This window comes from Prionailurus bengalensis, chromosome X (assembly GCF_016509475.1).
Source record: "Prionailurus bengalensis isolate Pbe53 chromosome X, Fcat_Pben_1.1_paternal_pri, whole genome shotgun sequence".
NCBI lineage: Eukaryota > Metazoa > Chordata > Mammalia > Carnivora > Felidae > Prionailurus > Prionailurus bengalensis.
Window position 1 is genome coordinate 53,031,518 of NC_057361.1, and position 7,566 is coordinate 53,039,083.

Consider the following 7,566-nt stretch of genomic DNA (forward strand, 5'->3'; position numbering starts at 1 on the left):
ACATATATATCTTTACTAATAGTTTACATACTTTATTCATTTATTCATACATTTATTCATTTAATCCTTACAAAACCTTATAAACTAGCTTTTTGCTAACACCCCATTTCAGAATCACATTACATGAGGGACAAAGAGATAAATTAGTTTAACACGTGTCTTTTTCTTATACATAGGAGAACTCTGACACATGTTTGAATATTTCAATATTAAGAGTTAATGTACCTATAAATTTTATCTGCTATGATTTTGAATAAATTCTTCTATTAACATTATATATATAACCTCTCATGATTTGCTTTTGTTTTTATCTGTGCATTATTCTGCCCATAATACAAACAAAAACCATTTCATGCGTATCTAAGATATAGTCCTGCCCTTACCACTGGCAGTATTTCAAACACAGAGAAGAAACAGACAGCAGGCAGTTCATGTTTAATGACTCAGCTTTGTCACTGGAGTCTTAACTTGGTTCTATTATTTGCATTCGTTTGAACATTATATTGCCTGCTACCAGTAAGCGGAATCCTTGTCTTTGTCCCTAAAATGGCTTTCTGTCCATGAAAATTTGATCCTAGTCTTTATGTCTTTACATCTTCATACTTAAAATTGCTGAATCCCTGTTTCTATGACTGTATTTTACTGCAAAATTCTATACTGTGTTTCTATTTATCTGTGACTCTCAAAATTCTGTCCTTGACATATTTTATTATATATTTTTAAGACTTTGTTTATTTAGAGCAGTTTTAGGGCCACAGCAACATTGAGATAAAAGTACAAAGATTTCTCATATACCCTCTGGCCCCATACATGCAGAACCTACTCAATTATCCATATCTCCTATCAGAGTGGAACATTTATTACAATTGACCTTAAAATGATACGCTGTAATCACCCAAAATTCATAGTTTATATTACAGTTCACTCGTGATGTACATTATATGGGTTTGGACTTATGTATAATGACATTTATCCATCATTATAGAATCATACAGAGTACTTTCACTGCCCTAAAACTCCTCTCTATTCCTCCTATTCATGCCTCCCACAACCCTCAACTCCTGGCAACCCCTGATCTTTTTACTACCTCCGTAGATTTGACTTTTCTAGAATGTCATGTAGTTGGAATCATACAGTATTACAGCTTTTCCAGATTGGCTCCTTTCACTTAACAATACACATTTAAGGTTCCTTCATGTCTTTCCATGACTTGATAGCTCATTTATTTTTACTGTTGAATAATATTCCATTGTCTGGATGTTCCACAATTTATTTACCCATTCACCTGCTGAAGGACATTTTGGTTTCTTCCAAGTTTTGATGATTATGAATATAGCTGCTCTAGACATCTGTGTGTAGGTTTTTGTGTGGACATAAATTCTCAACTCCTTTGGGTAAATACCAAGCAATACAATTGTTGGATCATATAGCAGATTATGTTTAATTTTGTTAAAAAACCACCAAACTGTCTCCAAAGTGGCTGTAACATTTTGCATTCCCACCAGCAATGACTGAGAGTTCCTGTTACTACACATCCCTGCCAGCACATGAATGTTTTCGGTGTTCTTGATATTGACCAATCTAATAAGTATACAGTGATATCACACTGCTGTTTTAATTTGCATTTCCTTGATGATATAGAATATGGAGCATTTTATTTACCATCTGTATGTATTTTAGTAAGGTATCTGTTAAGGCTTTTGGCCTGTTTTTAAATTATTTTTTGTTTGTTTTCTTATTGTTGAGTTTTAAGTGTTCTTTGTTTATTTTCTTTTTTTTTTTTTCTTTTATTTATTTATTTATTTATTTATTTATTTTTTCTGAAATTTATTGACAAATTGGTTTCCATACAACACCCAGTGCTCATCCCAAAAGGTGCCCTCCTCAATACCCATCACCCACCCTCTCCTCCCTCCCACCCCCCATCAACCCTCAGTTTGTTCTCAGTTTTTAACAGTCTCTTATGCTTTGGCTCTCTCCCATTCTAACCTCTTTTTTTTTTTTTTTTTTTTCCTTCCCCTCCCCCATGGGTTCCTGTTCAGTTTCTCAGGATCCACATAAGAGTGAAACCATATGGTATCTGTCTTTCTCTGTAAGGCTTATTTCACTTAGCATCACACTCTCCAGTTCCATCCACGTTGCTACAAAAGGCCATATTTCATTTTTTCTCATTGCCATGTAATATTCCATTGTGTATATAAACCACAATTTCTTTATCCATTCATCAGTTGATGGACATTTAGGCTCTTTCCATAATTTGGCTATTGTTGAGAGTGCTGCTATGAACATTGGGGTACAAGTGGCCCTATGCATCAGTGCTCCTGTATCCCTTGGATAAATTCCTAGCAGTGCTATTGCTGGGTCATAGGGTAGGTCTATTTTTAATTTTCTGAGGAACCTCCACACTGCTTTCCAGAGCGGCTGCACCAATTTGCATTCCCACCAACAGTGCAAGAGGGTTCCCGTTTCTCCACATCCTCTCCAGCATCTAGAGTCTCCTGATTTGTTCATTTTGGCCAATCTGACTGGCGTGAGGTGATACCTGAGTGTGGTTTTGATTTGTATTTCCCTGATAAGGAGCGACGCTGAACATCTTTTCATGTGCCTGTTGGCCATCCGGATGTCTTCTTTAGAGAAGTGTCTATTCATGTTTTCTGCCCATTTCTTCACTGGGTTATTTGTTTTTCGGGTGTGGAGTTTGGTGAGCTCTTTATAGATTTTGGATACTAGCCCTTTGTCTGATATGTCATTTGCGAATATCTTTTCCCATTCCGTTGGTTGCCTTTTAGTTTTGTTGGTTGTTTCCTTTGCTGTGCAGAAGCTTTTTATCTTCATAAGGTCCCAGTAATTCACTTTTGCTTTTAATTCCCTTGCCTTTGGGGATGTGTCGAGTAAGAGATTGCTACGGCTGAGGTCAGAGAGGTCTTTTCCTGCTTTCTCCTCTAAGGTTTTGATGGTTTCCTGTCTCACATTTAGGTCCTTTATCCATTTTGAGTTTATTTTTGTGAATGGTGTGAGAAAGTGGTCTAGTTTCAACCTTCTGCATGTTGCTGTCCAGTTCTCCCAGCACCATTTGTTAAAGAGGCTGTCTTTTTTCCATTGGATGTTCTTTCCTGCTTTGTCAAAGATGAGTTGGCCATACGTTTGTGGGTCTAGTGCTGGGGTTTCTATTCTATTCCATTGGTCTATGTGTCTGTTTTGGTGCCAATACCATGCTGTCTTGATGATGACAGCTTTGTAGTAGAGGCTAAAGTCTGGGATTGTGATGCCTCCTGCTTTGGTCTTCTTCTTCAAAATTCCTTTGGCTATTCGGGGCCTTTTGTGGTTCCATATGAATTTTAGGATTGCTTGTTCTAGTTTCGAGAAGAATGCTGGTGCAATTTTGATTGGGATTGCATTGAATGTGTAGATAGCTTTGGGTAGTATTGACATTTTGACAATATTTATTTTTCCAATCCATGAGCAGGGAATGTCTTTCCATTTCTTTAAATCTTCTTCAATTTCCTTCAGAAGCTTTCTATAGTTTTCAGCATACAGATCCTTTACATCTTTGGTTAGATTTATTCCTAGGTATTTCATGCTTCTTGGTGCAATTGTGAATGGGATCAGTTTCTTTATTTGTCTTTCTGTTGCTTCATTGTTAGTGTATAAGAATGCAACTGATTTCTGTACATTGATTTTGTATCCTGCAACTTTGCTGAATTCCTGTATCAGTTCTAGCAGACTTTTGGTGGAGTCTATCGGATTTTCCATGTATAATATCATGTCATCTGCAAAAAGCGAAAGCTTGACTTCATCTTTGCCAATTTTGATGCCTTTGATTTCCTTTTGTTGTCTGATTGCTGATGCTAGAACTTCCAGCACTATTTTAAACAGCAGCGGTGAGAGTGGGCATCCTTGTCGTGTTCCTGATCTCAGGGAAAAAGCTTTCAGTTTTTCCCCGTTGAGGATGATGTTAGCTGTGGGCTTTTCATAAATGGCTTTTATGATCTTTAAGTATGTTCCTTCTATCCCGACTTTCTCAAGGGTTTTTATTAAGAAAGGGTGCTGGATTTTGTCGAAGGCCTTTTCTGCATCGATTGACAGGATCATATGGTTCTTCTCTCTTTTTTTGTTAATGTGATGTATCACGTTGATTGATTTGCGAATGTTGAACCAGCCCTGCATCCCAGGAATGAATCCCACTTGATCATGGTGAATAATTCTTTTTATATGCCGTTGAATTCGATTTGCTAGTATCTTATTGAGAATTTTTGCATCCATATTCATCAGGGATATTGGCCTGTAGTTCTGTTTTTTTACTGGGTCTCTGTCTGGTTTAGGAATCAAAGTAATACTGGCTTCATAGAATGAGTCTGGAAGTTTTCCTTCCCTTTCTATTTCTTGGGATAGCTTGAGAAGGATAGGTATTATCTCTGCTTTAAACGTCTGGTAGAACTCCCCTGGGAAGCCATCTGGTCCTGGACTCTTATTTGTTGGGAGATTTTTGATAACCGATTCAATTTCTTCGCTGGTTATGGGTCTGTTCAAGCTTTCTATTTCCTCCTGATTGAGTTTTGGAAGCGTGTGGGTGTTCAGGAATTCGTCCATTTCTTCTAGGTTGTCCAATTTGTTGGCATATAAGTTTTCATAGTATTCCCTGATAATTGTTTGTATCTCTGAGGGATTGGTTGTAATCATTCCATTTTCATTCATGATTTTATCTATTTGGGTCATCTCCCTTTTCTTTTTGAGAAGCCTGGCTAGAGGTTTGTCAATTTTGTTTATTTTTTCAAAAAACCAACTCTTGGTTTCGTTGATCTGCTCTACAGTTTTTTTAGTTTCTATATTGTTTATTTCTGCTCTGATCTTTATTATTTCTCTTCTTCTGCTGGGCTTAGGCTGCCTTTGCTGTTCTGCTTCTAGTTCCTTTAGGTGTGCTGTTAGATTTTGTATTTGGGATTTTTCTTGTTTCTTGAGATAGGCCTGGATTGCAATGTATTTTCCTCTCAGGACTGCCTTTGCTGCGTCCCAAAGCGTTTGGATTGTTGTATTTTCATTTTCGTTTGTTTCCATATATTTTTTAATTTCTTCTCTAATTGCCTGGTTGACCCACTCATTCGTTAGTAGGGTGTTCTTTAACCTCCATGCTTTTGGAGGTTTTCCAGACTTTTTCCTGTGGTTGATTTCAAGCTTCATGGCATTGTGGTCTGAAAGTAAGCATGGTATAATTTCAATTCTTGTAAACTTATGAAGGGCTGTTTTGTGACCCAGTATATGATCTATCTTGGAGAATGTTCCATGTGCACTCGAGAAGAAAGTATATTCTGTTGCTTTGGGATGCAGAGTTCTAAATATATCTGTCAAGTCCATCTCATCCAATGTCTCATTCAGGGCCCTTGTTTCTTTATTGACCGTGTGTCTAGATGATCTATCCATTTCTGTAAGTGGTGTATTAAAGTCCCCTGCAATTACCACATTCTTATCAATAAGGTTGCTTATGTTTATGAGTAATTGTTTTATATATTTGGGGGCTCCGGTATTCGGTGCATAGACATTGATAATTGTTAGCTCTTCCTGATGGATAGACCCTGTAACTATTATATAATGTCCTTCTTCATCTCTTGTTACAGCCTTTAATTTAAAGTCTAGTTTGTCTGATATAAGTATGGCTACTCCAGCTTTCTTTTGGCTTCCAGTCGCATGATAAATAGTTCTCCATCCCCTCACTCTCAATCTAAAGGTGTCCTCAGGTCTAAAATGAGTCTCTTGTAGACAGCAAATAGATGGGTCTTGTTTTTTTATCCATTCTGATACCCTATGTCTTTTGGTTGGCGCATTTAATCCATTTACATTCAGTGTTATTATAGAAAGATACGGGTTTAGAGTCATTGTGATGTCTGTATGTTTTATGCTTATAGTGATGTCTCTGGGACTTTGTCTCACAGGGTCCCCCTTAGGATCTCTTGTAGGGCTGGTTTAGTGGTGACAAATTCCTTCAGTTTTTGTTTGTTTGGGAAGACCTTTATCTCTCCTTCTATTCTAAATGACAGACTTGCTGGATAAAGGATTCTTGGCTGCATATTTTTTCTGTCTAGCACCCTGAAAATCTCTTGCCAATTCTTTCTGGCCTGCCAAGTTTCAAAAGAGAGATCAGTCACGAGTCTTATAGGTCTCCCTTTATATGTGAGGGCACGTTTACCCCTTGCTGCTTTCAGAATTTTCTCTTTATCCTTGTATTTTGCCAGTTTCACTATGATATGTCGTGCAGAAGATCGATTCAAGTTACGTCTGAAGGGAGTTCTCTGTGCCTCTTGGATTTCAATGCCTTTTTCCTTCCCCAGTTCAGGGAAGTTCTCAGCTATGATTTCTTCAAGTACCCCTTCAGCACCTTTCCCTCTCTCTTCCTCCTCTGGGATACCAATTATGCGTATATTATTTCTTTTTAGTGTATCACTTAATTCTCTAATTTTCCCCTCATACTCCTGGATTTTTTTATCTCTCTTTTTCTCAGCTTCCTCTTTTTCCATAACTTTATCTTCTAGTTCACCTATTCTCTCCTCTGCCTCTTCAAGCCGAGCTGTGGTGGTTTCCATTTTGTTATGCATTTCGTTTAAAGCGTTTTTCAGCTCCTCGTGACTGTTCCTTAGTCCCTTGATCTCTGTAGCAAGAGATTCTCTGCTGTCCTGTATACTGTTTTCAAGCCCAGCGATTAATTTTATGACTATTATTCTAAATTCACTTTCTGTTATATTATTTAAATCCTTTTTGATCAGCTCATTAGCTGTTGTTATTTCCTGGAGATTCTTCTGAGGGGAGTTCTTCCGCTTGGTCATTTTGGATAGTCCCTGGCGTGGTGAGGACCTGCAGGGCACTTCCCCTGTGCTGTGGTGTATAACAGGAGTTGGTGGGCGGGGCCGCAGTCAGACCTGATGTCTGCCCCCAGCCCACCGCTGGGGCCACAGTCAGACTGGTGTGTGCCTTCTCTTCCCCTCTCCTAGGGGCGGGATTCACTGTGGGGTGGTGTGGCTCGTCTGGGCTACTTGCACCCTGCCAGGCTTGTGATGCTGGGGATCTGGCGTATTAGCTGGGGTGGGTAGGCAAGGTGCTCGGGGGCAGGAGGGGCAGGCTTAGATCGCTTCTCCTTAGGTGATCCACTTCAGGAGGGGCCCTGTGGCCGCGGGAGGGAGTCAGATCCGCTGCCGGAGGTTTGGCTCCGCAGAAGCGCAGAGTTGGGTGTTTGGGCGGAGCGAGCAAGTTCCCTGGCAGGAACCGGTTCCCTTTGGGATTTCGGCTGGGGGATGGGCGGGGGAAATGGCGCTGGCGAGCGCCTTTGTTCCCCACCAAACTGAGCTCTGTTGTCAGGGGGCTCAGCAGCTCTCCCTCCCTTTGTCCTCCAGCCTTCCCGCTTTCCGAGCAGAGCTGTTAATTTCTGACCTCCCAGACGCAAAGTCGCGCTTGCTGTCGGAACACAGTCCGCCCGGCCCCTCCGCTTTTGCAAGCCCGACTCGGGGGCTCTGCTTGGCCGGCGAGCCGCCCCTCCGCCCCGGCTCCCTCCCGCCAGTCCGTGGAGCGTGCACCGCCTCG